Raw genomic sequence first — 18,514 nt, forward strand, 5'->3', positions numbered from 1 at the left:
CTCTGCCTTGTATTTTGATGGCCTGTTTTTTATTCCACGGGCTGACTCTGCAGAGAATATGGTGCTATATGGATTATAAGAGAAGGCTTCATCTCCTAACATGTGATTCTGGATTGAATCCTGGAAAAAAAGAAACTATAAAGGACATTATATGGACAATTCAGGAATTTTATCAATAGACTATATATTATATAATAATATTATGTTAATGTTAAATTTCCCGAATGAGATCATTATATTACGGTTATGTGGGAGAATGTCTTTGTTTTATGAGAAATAAGCTGTATACTTAAGCCTGAGTGTCATTATATCTGGAGGTAACTTTCAAATGAGTCAGGAAAAAAAATTGTGTGTATATTTATGTATATATGTGTGGATGTGTGCAATTATGTATATAATAAAGACACGTACAGAAAGAGAGAAAGAAAACAATATGGCAAAATGTTAACCTTAGATGAATCTAGGTAAAGCTTATATGGGTGTGGATTCTCCTACTCCTGCAATTCTTCAGTTTTAAAATGTTTCAAAATAAAAAAGTTGAGAAAATACTGTTCATTCCACTTATTCTGCTTGCCACAACTCAATTCATTCCATTATATTTTGGCAAAATGTCAGTCTTTTGGAATCAACTGTAGAGTTTAATCTATATTTGTCTAGTGACCAGGTAAGAAATGAGCTTCAAGAGGAAGAGTTCTTAACAAAGACCACCCTCCCCTAAAGAATCCTGGAGCAAGGGAAAGAACCCACCCAGAAACAGAGACAACCTTATGGGTGTTTGGATTGGGCATTCAGTAACTGTGGCATTGCGCCTATAAGATGACCATTGTTCTGTAAAAACAATGGCACGAGGAAGACTGAAAGCTGATGATAACATTCCCCTTTAAAGCTTCTGTTGATGAAGACCAGCCCACGGTATTACACAGAACTGGAGAAAAAAATTGTTGTCTCGTTCTTGAGTGACACTAGTGACACTTCATGTGCTTATGCTGTAAAGGCAAACTACTTAGCATAATATGTAATACTAAATAAATGAGCTGTCTTCTTAGAACGGGCCCTGTAATTCTGTGGGAAGAGTATCAGTGTCAGATGAATTGATACAGATGATGAACTCCAAAAAGAAGCTCAAACTCAGATAAATAGATGTTTTTTCTCTAAACCATCAAAAACTTTAAACTCTGGGTTGGGAACTTCTGGGATACTTTCTGGCATCCTGTCAGAAGCAAGTTGATGGATTTGCCTGAGCAATATTGACACTTAGCTTGCCTTTGATGAGTCCATATCCAAATGGGAGAACAGCAGATTTGTGTGGGACAGTTTTGCTCAAAATTGAGAACAAGAACCGTTTTTGGTTGTTACCAGAAGGATTGTTGATCAAAGTAATCATTCAGCCCTCAAAAGGAACTCTTAAAGAATAGCACTGAGAAATGCGTGATAAAGTTTTAAGTTATTTTCATTATTTTATCATTGCCTTTCAAGTCCAGAATGAGCTTTTTGACTTCTTTTTTCTTTTTTGGCTCTGCTATTTGGGAAAAAAAAAAAAAAAAAAAAAGTTGCACTTGTTTTATTGAAAACCATCATTATTTGCAATAAATGTGCCTCATATAGCTGTAACACCCTGGCTGCCACAGAGAAGGGCATCCACACTCTTTGATGTAATTACAAATATTTAAACACCTTTTGATATAAGCCCAGGGAAAAATGAGGGCAGAGGGATGCCTCCCAGTAGGGTAGCGGCTTATCACAATGGAAAGCTACATACTTACCTAAAAGCTTTTATTTGACCTGTTGGCTCAAAAGTGGAGGAGAATTAAGTGGTTAGTGTATGTTATGATCTGAATGTAACCTTAGACATAGAGCTTAAAATAGTCTCCTCGGGCTTTTTAAGATCCTCTTTTCCATGACACAACATTCCTTGTCACCTGGCAACATCCTCTCCCCGCCTCCAGGGACTTAATCCCCAGCTTGTTGGGCAAACATTGTAAAAGCACTACTTGTGGGCTTGGCCAAAGACCCGTGCATGGAACCCAGAGGGCCCCTTCCTGGACTTGTACATCCTCCACGGATGAGGCTGTGGGGTTCACCTGTCCTTGTAACTACACAAGGTGTAGCATTGTGTAGAACGGAGCTGTGCAAAGTGTGGCCTACATTCCAGCAGCCTCGCCATCACCTGAGAGCATGTTAGAAATGCTACCTCATGGGCACTACCTACTGACTCAGAGTCATTGGGCAAGGGGCCCAGGAATCTTTTTTTTAACAAGCTCTCCAGGTAATTCTGGGGAATCTAAGAACCATAGATTTCCAGTAGGTGTGAGGCAATGATCAGAAACAGCTGAACACTTCAAGGGATAATCATGATAATCTGTTCCACTCTGCCAAATGAAAGTTGTTTCCCAAAACGCAAGTGGATGAGCACTTATCTATAAGATGTGATGTAAGTAAAGGTTCTTACAAGGTAGTTTCCTTAAAACCTGGTGTTATTATCAGATGTTTGGCCGTGAAAAGAGTAAAATAAAGAGGCAAAGCTAGAGACTGCCGCATCTTGCACAATACCCATACCATTTAGATTATTTCTTTTTCTGGGGTTTCCCAGTTATCTTTTAGGACACAGTAGAGTGAAATCTTCCATCAATTGAATTTCTTCACATAACGGATGCTTGCTTGCTCTCTCATTAGGAGTTCATAGGCGCTAAGTGAAGATGACTTTACATTAGTAACTCGTGACCTGGATTGGCTCTTGCACGTTGTGTTTAGTCGGCCAAGGGACCGAGTTGTGATTGGAATCGCGAGAGGCTCTGTCTCTTTTGGAAAGCAGACCAGATCTAAACCCAACAAGCCCTGGAACCCAAGCCCCAACACCCATTTCTTTGTTCTTAACAGCTTTGCTGCCTTTCTTTTCCTTAGAGGTGGCTTCCAGGCAAACGATGAAATGAGCAGTTAATGGCAAGGGAAACCTGTGGACCAGGCATTTTTCACCTTCATTGATGGCAGGAATTTCTCCTGCATGGGTTTGGACACATTTTATTTTGAAAAGCCTCTGCATTCATGTTTGTTCCCCTAAATTCAGTGGTGTGTTTGGTATGTGTTTAACAGCCTACTCTCCAGGGGAAAAAGTCCTGATTAGTAGCACTGGCTGATTTCCAAGGTATAAATATTCCCACTGTGGCCAGTTTCAGGCTACTGACATGATGTTGCTGAAGTGGAGCGGTGGCCTCAGCACCACACTGCCCAAAGTACTCCCTTCCCAGTACTCTCTTGAGATTGAAGAAGATAGGAATAGAGCTAGCCCATGGTAGACATGGAAGGAGAGAGGAATCACTGTTTATACAAAGGCTTGACATGGAAGAGGGAGACAGATCTATTGGTCTTTAGTAGATGAAAAAATGTTCATGTGATTGACCACTCTCTGCCTTGCCAATCTTTGGCGCCCTGTGCTAGGGAGCTATGAAATGTTGGAGTCTATGTTTGTGCTAATAGCATGATGATTTCACCATAAAGCAGATGTTAGGAAGGACAGCCACACTCAGATTTTCAGGTAAATAACTTAGCAACACCCTTATTCCCAGCTAAGGCTGCCCCAAGAGCAAAAGGCAGGCATACAGTTCTTCATTTGCTCTTGGAAGAGTATAGAAGTACCTGCAGTCCAAAGCTAGGCAGTCCAAAGCTATGGAGTAGCTTCCAGGGACAGCACAACTTCTAAAGCAATCTCCTTCTGCTCAAAGAATTCTGTTACGTATATACCAAGATTAGCAAATGTCCACCTTTGCTTCCATCTGCAATTGAGTTTAATGTTTGATCCTTCTTGTCACCATGGGACTTAGAGCCTAAAACACTGTGATGAAGGGTTACACCTTATAAAATAATCAAGATTGAGTCAGAAACCTAACTTTATTATTATTGCCAAGGTGTGTGGAGAGAGAAGTTAAAAGGAATTCAAGTTAATGTTTAAAAATAGACCAACAGGAAGGAGATCGGTAGAGCTGGGGGAAAGAATACTTTGGAAGACCTGGTATGTGGGAATTTGATTTTGTATTTTTTTTATAGTGTTCATTCATTTACCTGGTTCTTGAAATCAGGTCATTTGATGAGGGAGAAAATGATCAAACACCCAACCTAAGGTTTCAAATCCATTTTGAAGTTTGACACAACCTTCCACTGAGTCTCAGGATCTCTGAATTCTGATGTCTCCTTCCAAAGGCAGAGCTTCCCAAACAGGATCAAAGGGGAGAGCAGAGCTCGAAGATCTTCTTAAAAACTGGATGGAGTGTAATACAATAAAATATCAAGGGAAGAAACCTTTCTTATAGTCACGTGATATAGATCATAAAATTCAAATTTTGTTTTCAGTCTATCTTGGATAAAGGTGGACAAAGGTCTGATAGTTTTGAAGGCTATCACTACACCTTAGCTTTAAGGAGTTGTTAAGTTTATGAAGAATTAAAATAATAGTTCTTGACAGATTAAAAGATTTGGAATCTGAATAGCAGGTATTTTTTTCCTATTGTCTTAATGTAGATTCTCGTAGAAGCAAACTCTGAGTGAGATTCTAATGCAAGTATAATAGTTTCTTGGGGAATTGATCCTAGGAAACACCTGGGAGAAAGGCAGTGAGACGGGGAAAAAAAAGAATTCAATGAAGAGTATGTTTTCAAGTGAGTTCCCATTATGGGCAATTGGAGCTCATTTCTTCTATGGAACTCTAAGAGACATTGTACAGCATGTCTGCAGATTGTCCCACCGGAAAGGAAAGAAAGCAGGTATATTTATACACTAACTCACTTTCTGCCCTTGGTCAAAGGCTGCTTCCAGGGTTATTAACTATCTGACACTACCAGTCTGCCCTGCACATGGGCTAAGTGTGTTCCTGTAGACTGATAAAAGCCCTCTAGATGGAAAGTTAACAGGGGTTTCCAGTGAGGACCCTTAAGTATGCATAGGTAGGGCATTCCTTACTGCAACGCTGTCCAAAAAATTTTCAAGTCAGCTACTACTGTGAGCCACAAATGTAATTTTAAGTAGCTGCATTAAAAAGTAAAAAGATAGGAGTCAAATTAGTTTCAATAATCTATTTTATTAGACATATCTACCAGTAGATCCAAGATATTATCATTTCAACATTTAAATAATATGCAAATTATTTATGACTATTTCATAATTATTTTGCTCCAAATCTTTGAAATTTGGTGTATATTTTAGCTTAACAGCACATCTGAATTGGGACTAGCCACTTTTCCAGGGCTCAGTTGCCACATAGGGCTAGTGGCTACTGTACTGGATAGCACAGCTATAGGGGAATGCAACCATTTGACTTTCTATTTACAGTATTTGGGGACACATGTCTCAGTTACTCTCTGAGCAACTCTGAAAGCAAATTCCACCCAGAAAGTCATGGAACCAAGTACATAGATCCAATTTTTGGCCCATTAACTCTTCACTTTCATGACTAGATTATGTTGCTCTGATTTCTCAATATACACAACCAGGGGAAATGCTATCTTCTGCTTATTTAACAGAAATATTTTGATTATTGATATTTTGAAAGCTTTACCAATCTCAATATCTTTGCAATTGCGCGGTTGCTCTTTTCATATTATCAGTTTGGGGTTCCGCTATTAAAAATTAGATCCTCATTTTTCCTTTTTTCCATTCTCTCTCCTTCTACTAAATAAGTAGTGAGCACCTTCCGTGGGTCATGCAGAGTGCCAGGCCCCGTACATAGCCCCTCAGGGAACAAGACAAAGGCTCTGTCTTCATGGAGCTTGTGTCCAAGTGGAGAAGGCAGACACTAAACAGAACACCATAGAAATACATGATATAAGATGTTCTGAGCAAACTGTTTCAACAGTGGGTTACTGGGTTTTATCTAACTTTAATCAAATGCCATATGTAAAAAAAATAAATATTTTGGACAGTGGTTATTTGCTTTAAAAGAGGATTTCTCACTTTTCAAGACTTTTTACTTCAGGGTTTCTCTATATAGAGAAGCTTGATTTGGATTCTTTCTTTGAACTAATTTACAGGGAAATTTTTGAGCCTTACATATTCTGTAAAACAAGTTGCACTAAGTTTGGCTAAGAGGGTGTTTCCACTGCCATGTTTTGCATCCCAGGGTGCTTAATTTATAGGCACTTTAAACACCATACTTCCTCATGGGCTGTCAAATAGATGGCTGAATCACTGTGCCATCTTTTTGGTGTAACCTTATAGGCCTTTGAAAAGGAGCTGCCAGCAGGGCAGGTCAAAGACTTTGCATTTCCTTGTCTCCAGTTGAATCCTATGAGGCATTTATTTGAGTTGCTAATGTGAACACAACTGTGATCTCTCTACTAATTAAGGTTTTATTCACTGGGTGAAAGGTGAAAGTATTTAATAATTTAAAGACAACATTTTCAAAGCATAATTGACTTTTGAGATGGTAGATGCTAAAGAAAAAATGTTATCTTGAAGCCATGGCACTTGCAATGATTTTTTTTTTCTTTTTTTTTTTTATGGTTCCTACTACATGCAAGGCAGTGTTTTTTTTTTTTTTTCAAATCTTCATTTTATTGAGATATATTCACATACCACGCAGTCATACAAAACAAATCATACATTCAATTGTTCACAGTACCATTACATAGTTGTACATTCATCACCTAAATCAATCCCTGACACCTTCATTAGCACACACACAAAAATAACAAGAATACTAATTAAAGTGAAAAAGAGCAATTAAAGTAAAAAAGAACACTGGGTGCCTTTGTTTGTTTGTTTGTTTCCTTCCCCTATTTTTCTACTCATCCATCCATAAACTAGACAAAGTGGAGTGTGGTCCTTATGGCTTTCCCAATCCCATTGTCACCCCTCATAAGCTACATTTTTATACAATTGTCTTCGAGATTCATGGGTTCTGGGTTGTAGTTTGATAGTTTCAGGTATCTACCACCAGCTACCCCAATTCCTTAGAACCTATAAAGGGTTGTCTAAATTGTGCGTAAGAGTGCCCACCAGAGTGACCTCTCGGCTCCTTTTGGAATCTCTCTGCCACTGAAGCTTATTTCATTTCCTTTTACATCCCCCTTTTGGTCAAGAAGATGTTCTCCATCCCACGATGCCGGGTCTACATTCCTCCCCGGGAGTCATATTCCACATACTTGCAATGATTTTACTGCAGCTGATTGCATAGACAGGATATTTCTGGAGCTATATTATGCTGGGAAGATTCTTTAACTGGCTGAGTATAATATAAAGTGTTTTATTTCATAATAATTGCCTTTAATGGGTGTAAGTATTTCATTTGGCTGTTGGAATCATTCTAATGTAACTGTAGTTGAAAGATTACATTTACTTTTTTAAGCAACGTTGTTAACACATCACACTGGGTCCGTTGATGCAGTATTTAAGATCAATGTTTTGTTTTCACAGATTTAATTTATCAGAATATGGTGCTTCCTGAAGCTTGCTTAGCCATTTCCTTGCAGACAAAGGTTGTTGTTGAGTTCCTTCCTAGACATCTTATTCCCTAATTTTCCAATGGTGGTGAGCAAAATAGGAATTTGACACTGCCTATCTTAAGCAAAAAGAAACTTAGTGGAAAGTGGGGGCTAAGAGACTTGATAGAAGTTGTGAGCATCAGGCTTTGCAAACGGGCAGGTTGAGTCCCTTTTTCCTGCTTTGTCTGCATTGGTTACTACTATGATGCCTAAGTTAGCCAGAGATCAGTCTTGTAGAGCTTTTCATGCTGAAGTGAAAATCACTTCACTTTAGTAAGAAAAATATCTCTGACAATAAAGAAACAAATTCCATCAGAAGAGCTCCAAACAAGAGTGTGATCAGCTAATTCCAACTCAGCAGGCCCAGGTCGGCTGTGATCCAGCAGGAGAGAGGCTTGGAGGAGAGCATCGGGTTCCAGGGTGGGGAGGCCTTTGCTGCAAAGCACTTCTGGCTCCATGTAAAAAAAAAAAAAAAAAATGGTTAAAATGAAAAAATGTTGGTCCTGGGTGGGAAAACCCTCAGTTATTTAGAAAACTCAATAATCCAGAATTGCAAACTACTCAGTGAGCCAGCAATCTGAAGCTTTCTTGTGCATGAACGCTAATTCCATAACTGCTGCTTCCTCCTCTTTGATTTTTCCTCTTTTTATATCTCCATTGCAGAATTAAAAATTTCCCTTTTCTTCTGTAATGGTGATCCAGATTATTTAGGTGGGAACCAGGATAGGCAGTTATTACACTGGAGCACATACCCAAATGTGGCATTTAAAAAACTTTTTTAGATAATGTATCAATGATCTGAAAGTTGTTAAAACACAAATCAAAGGACATTGCAGATGGCATTGCCAAGCATGTGATTGAAACATTTACGAATAGAGCTTGAGTTACACGGAAAAGGGATTCAAAGGATGATGTGATTTATATGTACTCACTCCTTCACCCGCTGATGGTGCAGTACCCCCTCCCACCCTCTACACCCTAAGATTAGAAGATGACTCTCTTTTTTAGCAGGTCTACTCTCTGCCCTTTTCAGGAAGGTTGGTAAGAATTTAACTTTTACTTAATGCCTTTTTGTTCATTTTAGCTGAATCTGTGGTGGGATTAAACTGAGACAATATTCTGAGACTTTGAGATTTAACTTTGGAATTTTCCTTGGTGACTTTATTTTGTATCCCAGATATATTATTGATGGATAGGAAAGATAAAAGACTATAAGCAGAAGACCCCACCCCAATCAAGGTGGTAGAGTGATAACCTTCAGGCCCCCCACCCCCCACCCCATACAAGCTTTCAACAACCGTCAAGAACTGGCAGAAACATCTTTCTCAAAGCTCCGGAAAACAGTTAAAGGACTTCAGTAACATGGCAAGTGCTGAATCAAGAAAAAAGCTATTGTAAGTGGTGGGATCTTTTGGTGCCCTGGCTGTGCTCCTAGTGTAGATCCCTGTCTTTCAAAAATGAGAGACGGATTAAGACATTCCCAGATAAACAAGAGCTGAGGAACTTTGTCACCGCTAGACCAGGCCTATAAAATATGCTAAAGAGAGTTCTGAAAGTTAAAAGGAAAGGACAATAGACAATAGATTGAAGCCACATGAAGAAATTAAGATCTCCAGTAAGGGTAATGACGTAAGTAAATATAAATGCCAGGACTATTGTATTTTTGGTTTATAACCACTTTTTATTTCCTACAGGATCTAAAAGACAACTGCATAAAATGTAATGATAAGTCAGTGGCTTGGGGCTCAATATGTACAAATGTAATTTGTGACAAGAACTATATAAAGGTTGGGAGATGGAAGGGAATAGGAACATAATTTGTGTATACTATTGAAGTTAAGTTAGTACCAAGGCAAACGAGATTGTTGTAGATTTAGGGTGTATATTTAAGCCCCATGATAACTGCAAAGTAAATATCAGAGAATATGCAAGCTTATAGAGACAGAAATTGCACTACAGGTTGCCAGGGGTGGTGGGTTAGGGAGAATTGGGGAGTTAATGCTTAATGGGTGTAGGGTTTTTGTTTGTTGAGATGGGAACATTTTAGTAATGGAAGGTGGTGAGGGTACCGTGGTATTGTCAATGTGATTAATCCCACTAAATGGTTTGGAAGTGGTTGAGACATGGGAGCATTTATGTTGTATGTATGTTCCCACAATGAAAAAAAAAGAAAAAGAGAAAGAAAGAGCAACTAAAGAGACAATGAATTAAATGCAATACATGATCCTGGATGGGACCTAGTAAGGGAGGGGAAAGGTTCAAAGGGACATTACTGGGACATATGAAAAAGTTGAAACATAGACTGTAAACTTTCTATCAATGTTAAATGTCTTGAACTTGATAACTGTACTTCAGGTAGATAGAAGAGTGAATATCTTTGTTCTTAGGAAATGTACATGGCAGTATTAAGTGATCAAGGGGTATGATGTATATAACCTACACTCAAGTGTTCAGAAAATGGATGGATGGAAGGATGGATGGATGGATAGATTAGATAGATGGGTAGTATGACATGGCAAATGTTGAAAAATGTTAAAATTGGTGGATCTGGGTATTTGGGGGAAAGGGGATATGTTGGAGTTCAGTGTATGGGGCTTGTATTATATGTGTAACTGTCCTGTAAGTTTGAAAGCATTCTAAAATAAAATGTTTAAAAATTGAAAAAAAAATCTCTAGGCAAATGTCTGGAGGGCTTGTGGGGAAATGGGAAATGACTGCTAATCAGTTCAAGGTTTCTTTTTGGAGTGATGAAAATGTTCTAAAATTGATTATGCTGATGTTTGCATACTTCTTTGAAATACTAAAAAGCTATTTAAATGTACACTTTAAAAGGGTGAATTGTATGGTATGTGGGTTATATCTCTTGAAAGCTGTTAAAACTTCCTAGGTGGAAAAAAAAGGGAGTGAGAGAGGCTGAGCCAGGCATTATAGTTAAGTGTATCTTAGTGGGTTGGAACGCAAAAGACACAGGACCTTCTCGTAGACTACACAGTGTTGGAGTTGGTATGTTCTTCAGAGGTTCTTCTCTCCTCTTTTTGTAGATGAGTAAACTGGTACAGGGAGATAAAGTGACCTGTACCAGGGCACATTGAGGACCCAGTGCTTGTCACTCTGGTCCTTCTCCAGTGCTCTTTCTTCTACAGCAGTCCACAGATGAACACTTATTTGGGACCATGTTTTCAACAGGCCTTGGCAAATATGAAAAATGTTGTGTGTTCATCATTAGTTTTTTAACTGGGATTGCCCTTCATGGAGGATCACCTTCCTTGAAATGATGAAGTGATGGGGCTAGGGGAGGCAGATATATGAGAGAGAGAGAGAAATGTCCTTACTTGACAAAATAAGAAGTAGATAACTCTGTGTTGATTGACACCCAGAATTAAAAACAAAAATACTCTCTGTGGAACTTGAAAGTATATCAACTTCTGCATTCTTACTTGGCATTCTTAGTTAATGTGAAACTTAAAGAACAGGACTTTATCATTTATTTTCCCTTCTGTAAGATCTATGGATCTCAAAGTAGATCCACTCTCCAATGACACACTGTAGTGTCAGGCTTGAGGAACATAGCCGTGCTCTGATTATCGTAAGTATTCCATTCTTGGGGAATGCCCATAGAATAAGAAAACAAGCGTTAACTTTTTTTGAGTTTTTATCAATTATGTAGTGTAAACATCACGCATGCTGCTTTCCTTTCCCGTTGTATTAGTTTATTGGCCGCATGTCTCCATCCCTCCAAGCCCCTTGAGACGTGACTTTGTGACCAAAACTTACTGGCTTGAAACCTCCAGCTTTGTTTTGCTCCCTAGTCTGCAGTTCGTCTGGCAGTTATGCTGATCTAGGCTTAGATGGCAGTTCTCAGTGGCGCGCTCCTGTGCATGAGGTCAGCTGGCTGTTCTACGCTGGTCTCTGCTGGGACTGCAGCGAACACTGGGACCTCTTTCCACCATAGCCTCTCATATTCCAGAAGGTTGGCAGGGGCTTGTTCTCACCATGGTGGTAGGTTTCCATGAGAGAACAGAAGCTACAAGACCTAGAACAATGTTGCTTCTACTTCATTCAGTTGGCCAAAGCAAGTCCCATATCCAAGCCCAGATTCAAGGGGAGGGGAGACAGATTCCACCCCTTGATGGAGGAGTCACAAAGTCATGTCTTGTCCTAGTTTGCTAATGCTGCAGAATGCAAAACACTAGAGATGGATAGGCTTTTATAAAACGGGGGTTTATTTTGCTACACAGTTACAGTCTTAAGGCCACAAAGCGTCCAAGGTAACACCTCAGCAATCGGGTACCTTCACCGGAGGATGGCCAATGGTGTCCGGGAAACCTCTGCTAGCTAGGAAGGCAGCTGGCATCTGCTCCAAAGCTCCAGCCTCAAAACGGGTTTCTCCCAAGACATTCCTCTCTAGCAAGCTTGCTGCTCTTCAAAACATCACTCCCAGCTGCACTCACTATTTTCTGCCGCCTAGTCAGCTCATTTATATAGCTCCACCGATCAAGGCCCACCCGGAATGGGCGGGGCCACACCTCCATGGGAACATCCCATCAGAATCATTACCCACAGCTGAGTGGGGCACATTCCAAGCAAATCCAACCATCACCAAAACATCTGCCCCACAAAACCACAAAGATAATGGCATTGGGGGGACACAATAGACTCAAACCGGCACATGTCTCAAGGGGCTTGGAGGGATGGAGACATGCGGCCATTTTTGCCTTCTGTCACACACTGATTCCCCATATTGAATCAGTCATAATTCTTACCTGTTCTCTCTCTAAAATATTTTTTAGATCTTTCTACTTCTCAATACCTTCCCATCACCACCACTAATACAAGCCACGATTTTCTCTCAACTGATTAACCACGGCAGCTCCCTAATTTGTTTCTCTACTTCCACTCTTGTCCATATCTGATCCATCCTCCACATAGCAGGCATGGTGATCTTTTAAAAATATAAATCAACTCTTGCCATTTCTCGCTCTTTTTTCTTAAAGTAATACTCCTTTCCATGGCCTAAAAGGTCTCACTGTGATCTGATACCTGCCCAGTTCCAGTCTTACTAGCCTCCCGTGACGTCCTGACACATATCAAGTCCATTGTCTCAGGGATTTTGCAATTACTGGGTTCTAAGCTTGGCATGCATCTTCTCCGCACATTCATATGATTGATTCCTTCGTACACAGCCACGTCTCTTCAGAGCATCCTTTCTTAACCACTTGTGTCTAGCATCCTCCGTTATCGACTGTTATCTTATTTTATGTACTTCCCTCATGCAACTTAATTTGTTTATTAATTTCATGTTTGTTCCTATCTCTTCCACTAGAATGTGTGCATCTTAAAGTCAAAAGCAGTAGTATCTGATTATGCACAACATTGCACATAATAGATGCTCAATAGATGTTTGTTGATCTCCTGCAGAGCATACTCCCTATACAAAATTTTTTACAAAATTATAAAGCATAGGACTCATTGTACCCTTTCCTTTTAGAACGTGTCATTTTATTTTGCATAATTTCATGGGCAATGTACCCAACTATACATCATAAATATTGATCATGGCAAATGATCTCTTATTATGAAGAAGTTCACATTTGTGAAGTCCCAAGAAATTAAAAGTGGTTGTATCTGATGCTATGTGTATAGTGATGGTGAATACAAAGTAAATGTATTAATATTTTTCTTAATAATACACTGCAAGTAAGCATTTTCAGAATGCCATCTTTGCCAGATAAAGGCCTCGGTGTTCAGAACCTCATTTTCCAAATGGAGAAAAGAGCTCTCTCAAATTGAATTTTATTCATGCTTCAGAGAGAAATGAAATCTTTCCATCAAGAAAAATGGATATCAGGTGCTTTTGATTTCCTTTTATCAGTTGCTAATCTGAAGAGATGAGGAAAAAGAAGCAAGCTAATGAAGAAACCAGCCATTTCATAGCCAGTTGTACTGTAGGAAGCTATGTAATTGTTGATTAGATGATGGCCTTGGGAAATACATTGTGAGAAGGAGAAAAGGTGGAGGAAGTTGAATATTGCAAAGCCTCTCCCTAGGTGGATAACATCTAAATGTGTTTATGCTAAAATGTTTTGACTCATAAGAATGACTTTTATTATTGGTCTTCTATACATTAGTAATGGTTTGTGTCTATACATTAGTAATGCTTCATATGTTTCTTAGCATAAAGAGTTTGGAAAACATTGCAATGTACATTTGTAATTTTGGGAGGGGGCTGCCAAATATCTGCAATCCTTTTTTTAGCTGGGAGAACTCCTTCCTTTAGGAGATGTGGAAGCCACAAAAGCTAGTCACTCAGTTTCCCAGCCTACTTTGCAGTTTCCCAGCCTCCTTTACAATCAGATCAAGCTACCCTAGACTATGATGTAAAGAAGCAGAGCTGGAGAGAGGTGGAAGTGGTGGCAGTGTGGTGGTTGGGGCCACAAAGCCAGTAGGACCTTTTAGGGACCAGTGCCCATGGTCATGGCAGTGCTGTTCTATCACTGGATGGGTTTGAGGCTGGTATTTTAGCTACGATGAGCCTCCTTTGATCTTCCCTGGTTCGTCAGGCTTCCTAGCAAAGCTGTGAACTACTTGTCATGTTTTCAATAAATTCCATTGCTGCTTCTCTAAAGTAGGGTCACTTTTTGTTGCTTCTACATAAGAACCATGACTAACTCACTCCAATAGAAAATGCTAGCCAGGCAATGAGTAGTTATATTTAACCAAATATAGAGTGTCTTATATTATTGTGTTGTCCATTGCCACTCAAATAATTTCAAGTTCATTTAGGAGGATTGAAAAATTTTGTTGCATTGGTTTCCCAAGTCTTCTCTTACTAATTAAAAAAATCATAACCATAATTTAAAAACTAGAACCTCTTTAGTCAATATTATGCTTCACTCTGTCCATTTAAAAACATGTCACATTTTTCTCAAAGCAGAGTCTCATTTAATAGTCTGTTTAACAATATTACTGTTGAGTCTAATCATGCTCCTTGTATATTTTAGGAGACATCAGGGGTGCAAACATTTGCTGCCGCCACCAAAGAGTGCTTTCCCTTTTGGTAGAAAGTTTGGGTAGCATTTGATAAAAGTTGATGTGTTAAGTAGTTGAAAATCTATAATAGCAGCTCAACAACTATTTGTTTATTTAAAACATTTTATTATATACTTGCTAAAAGCCAGTAACTATAAAGCCCTAGAGAGTCAGAACTAAAGAATGCTTGTGTGATTCCTCTTTAGGAAAGGCATTTCTCAAAGGGCTTGCACATTAGGACAACGATACTCAGTGGTTTGCAGACCTGTGCCATCTGCAAACTGTTTGTTACTGTCAGCAACAAGATAAGGAGCATGTGCCAAAATGTAAATTATTCAGCACACTGTTGAGTTCAGCTGATGTTTCTCTCATATAAGACTTTCTTGATGAAGGAAATGGTGACTTGATTTACATTCTTGTAAAGGGTTGCTTATCTTGTCACCGATTAACAAGTTGAGTACTGGCTACTTTGTGGAGCAGTAATTTGTTGAATAGTAAATATTGCATAGTAATATGCAATATTCTTTCAGCAGGAAAACCTATAGAACAGCAAAATATGACCTCAAATTAATACTCATTTCAAAACAAACATTTAAACTAGTACTTATTTTAGAACATTTATTTATTATTCTCTTCCATAAATGGACACTGGACAGTTGCTGTTGACAAGACACTACTGTGGGTTTTGTTGGGTTTTCAGAAATGTCTACGATAATCATGGTCATCAGGATTTTTCGATCTACAAAAAGAGAAAAGACAGAAACCGTTGTGTACATGGCAATACTAGATATGGTGAATGCTCTGGGATGTTTTTTAATAAGAGCTATATATATATAGCCCATCAGAAAGCTCTGTCTATATAGTATTTAAAATGAATGTTGAATAAGTCTTTGGTTTTATGTGTATCTCAATATTTTGGATGTGTGTGGAAGCTCTCAATAGATCTTTTAACAAGTATTTAATCTTGACTTGGGAGTATTTGTAGATAAAAATAATAGTGAAAATGATAATAATAATAAAGTAAGACACTTCCTTATGCACAGCTAAGGGATTATTTCCTGTCTTCTCATCATTCATCCAAATAAAGCACCAAATCTAAAAACTAAAAGTACATTTTTGAGCACAATAAATTTAACCTGGAGACAGCCAAAAGTTACCTGTGGCAGTGGAGGCCAGAAGAGAGTCATCTGTGGAGAATGTTGCTGGGAAAGGGCACAAGGGAGACTTTGGAGATTCTGAAATGTTCTAGGTCTGCACTGACCGATATGGCAGCTACTAGCCACTGTGGCTATTTAAATTTAAGTTAATTAAAAATAAATAAAATAAAAAGATGTAGTTCCTTGGTTTCCCTAGCCACATTGGATGTGCTCAGTAGCCACATGTGGCTAATGGCTACCATGTTGGACAGTACATAATTATACTGTATGTTATTATGGAACATTTCCGTCATTGCAGAATGTTCTTTTGGACAGTGCTTCCCTAGATCTTGATCTGGGTTGTTGTTACTTGAATGTACAAATATTCTGAATGCTCGCTGAGCTATACATTCAACTTTTGTGTACTTTCCTGTAGTGAGTTATATGTCAATTTGAAAAGCATGTAAAGAACACGATTAGAGATTTGGCACAGTTGAAGGGTCTTCTCCATTTCATCTCTGCCATTCGTGGACACTGGGAGGCCTGGACAGGGACGTAGGTGATAGACAGAAGACATGTGCCCGAGACCTGCCTCCCCACGGCAGGGGTGGACCCCAGGGGAGGGGGTGCTTTAGGTGGAAGGAGTCAAAGGTGTGGGAGGTCAGGTAGAACAGTGGCTACCTGAGGTCTGTCAGCCAAAAGTCTCCCCTTTGGACAGACACTTTGTTTTTTAGGGCTACTGTAGCAAAGATCCACATGGTGACACAGAAATTTATTGTTTCATGGTTCTGAAATCTGGGTGTTGGCAATGCCCTGCTTCTTCTTAAACCTCTAGGGGAGAATCCATTCCGTGCGTCTCTTGGCTTGTCACTTAGAATGAAAAATAACATATTAAAAGATAAATGCACCATTTTAAGCCTTGGATAAAATTATGGCAATTTAATAAGAAATAAGTTGGTACTGACAGCTTTCACTGAATCCCTGTAGTTGAAAGAAGAAAAAGAATGAATAACCATAAATGTCAGATAATTAAGATAACTTATAGTTAGCTTTGTAATATATGTTCTGCTTATTTTGGACTGTGGGGAATAACTTCATTTCAAATCTGAAAATCTGACTAGGGAAGAGTGAAGCACCTGTTTAGTTTCCTCTCTCTACCTCCCGTTCATTTGCCGTTGAAACTTCTTCAGCAATTCACACTAGGAGCAAACTAAACTGTTCATTTCCCAAGAAACCTCTCAGTATAGTTGAAATGAGCTGATTTAGCTCAATCACAAAGCGGGAACCAAATCTCCATAGCATGCAAAGTAAAACTCCATATAAAGAGTGACATGGAAGCAAAAAGAGCCAACACTGAGTACAGGGCTTTTGCCAACCATTATACCTGAAGTCAGGATTAGATGGGCAGAAGTCACATTGTGGATGACTGAGCTGGTATGGAGAAGAGTTCAGGAGTTTGTATGAGTTCTGCTGGGATGTTGCCTCTCATCTGCATGACAGTAGAAACTGTCGACCCACAACCCACCTTGCATTTAGTCACCCAGCATGAACTTGGTGATGTTTTGTTCTAAACTCTTAACTTGTTAGTATTTGTATACATGTATCCATTGATTGAAAAATTTTACATATTTATGAAGAGGTGGCTATTGGGGTTGCCAAAGTAATCAGCAAAGTATTTGTCTTCAACAATCTTACAAGGTCTAGTTCTTACAAGAGGAGTGCAGGCTGGCTTTGCCAATTGAGTGAGCTATTAGACATAAAGTACTTGCTCTAGAAAAAGCCATATTGCTTTTTTGGGTTCTTTGTTTCTACTGAATGAGCTAATATTTCAGAGCTTCATTAGGCTTTGTATTGGTTTCCTGTGGCTTCTGTAACAAATGACCACAAATCTGGTGTCTTAAAGCAATAGAAATTTATTCTTCACCTGTTCTGGAGGCCAAAACTCTGAAATCAGTATCACTGGGCCGAAATGAAAGTGTCAGGAGGGCCACACTCTTTGGAGGTTCTGGGGGGAGAATCTGTTCCTTTCCTCTTCCCAGCTTCTGGTGGCTGCCAGCATTCCTTGGCCGGTGATGCCATCACTTCAGTCTTCTATGTAGCATCTTCACATCTATCTCTGCTCCATCTTCACTTTGCCTTCTCCATGTGTCTCCCTCTGCCTCTCTCTCATTAGGACACTTGTGATGGCATTCATTGTCCACCCAGATAAATCAAGGATAATCTCCCCATATCAAGATCCTTAGCTTAATTGCATCTGCAAACTTTTGTCATATCAGGTAACATTCACAACTTCCAGGAGTTAGGATGTGGATATGGTTTTTTTTTAAAAAATTTTTTTATTAGAGAAGTTGTGGGTTTACAGAACAATCATGAATAAAATACAGGATTCGCATACACCACCAGTGCACCACCAATACTTTACATTGGTGTGGAGCATTTTTTGCAATTGATGGTAGCACTTTTTTTTGTAATCGTATTTTTTTAACAGTAGTTACCTTTGTTACAATTGATGAAAAATTATTAAAACAGTACTATTAACTATCATCCATAGTTTACATTAGGTGTATTTTCCCCATAGACCAGAATATTATTAACACCTTGTATTATTGCTGTGCATTTGTTATAATTCACGAAAGAACCTTCTTTTACTTGTACTATTAACTATAGTCTGTCACCTACTGTAGGGTTCACTGTTTTACACTGTCCTATGTTTCATCTTTTAATTTTTATTCTAGTAACATATATGCTCTAAGGTTTCCCCTTTTAACCATATTCACCTATATAATTCAGTGATGCTAATTACACTCACAATAATATGGTACCATCACCACCATCCCTTTTCAAACCTTTACAATCAACCTAAATAAAATTCTGTACAAA

General features: G+C 38.9%; 1 protein-coding gene across 3 annotated transcripts in view; it reads left to right on the forward strand.

Annotated features, from left to right (window-relative positions):
* Positions 1–18,514, forward strand: part of PAK5 (p21 (RAC1) activated kinase 5) — a 328,406-nt gene that overhangs the window by 87,927 nt on the left and 221,965 nt on the right. The window lies entirely within an intron of this gene.

The sequence above is a fragment of the Choloepus didactylus genome, chromosome 19 (genome assembly GCF_015220235.1).
Source record: "Choloepus didactylus isolate mChoDid1 chromosome 19, mChoDid1.pri, whole genome shotgun sequence".
Classification (NCBI taxonomy): domain Eukaryota; kingdom Metazoa; phylum Chordata; class Mammalia; order Pilosa; family Megalonychidae; genus Choloepus; species Choloepus didactylus.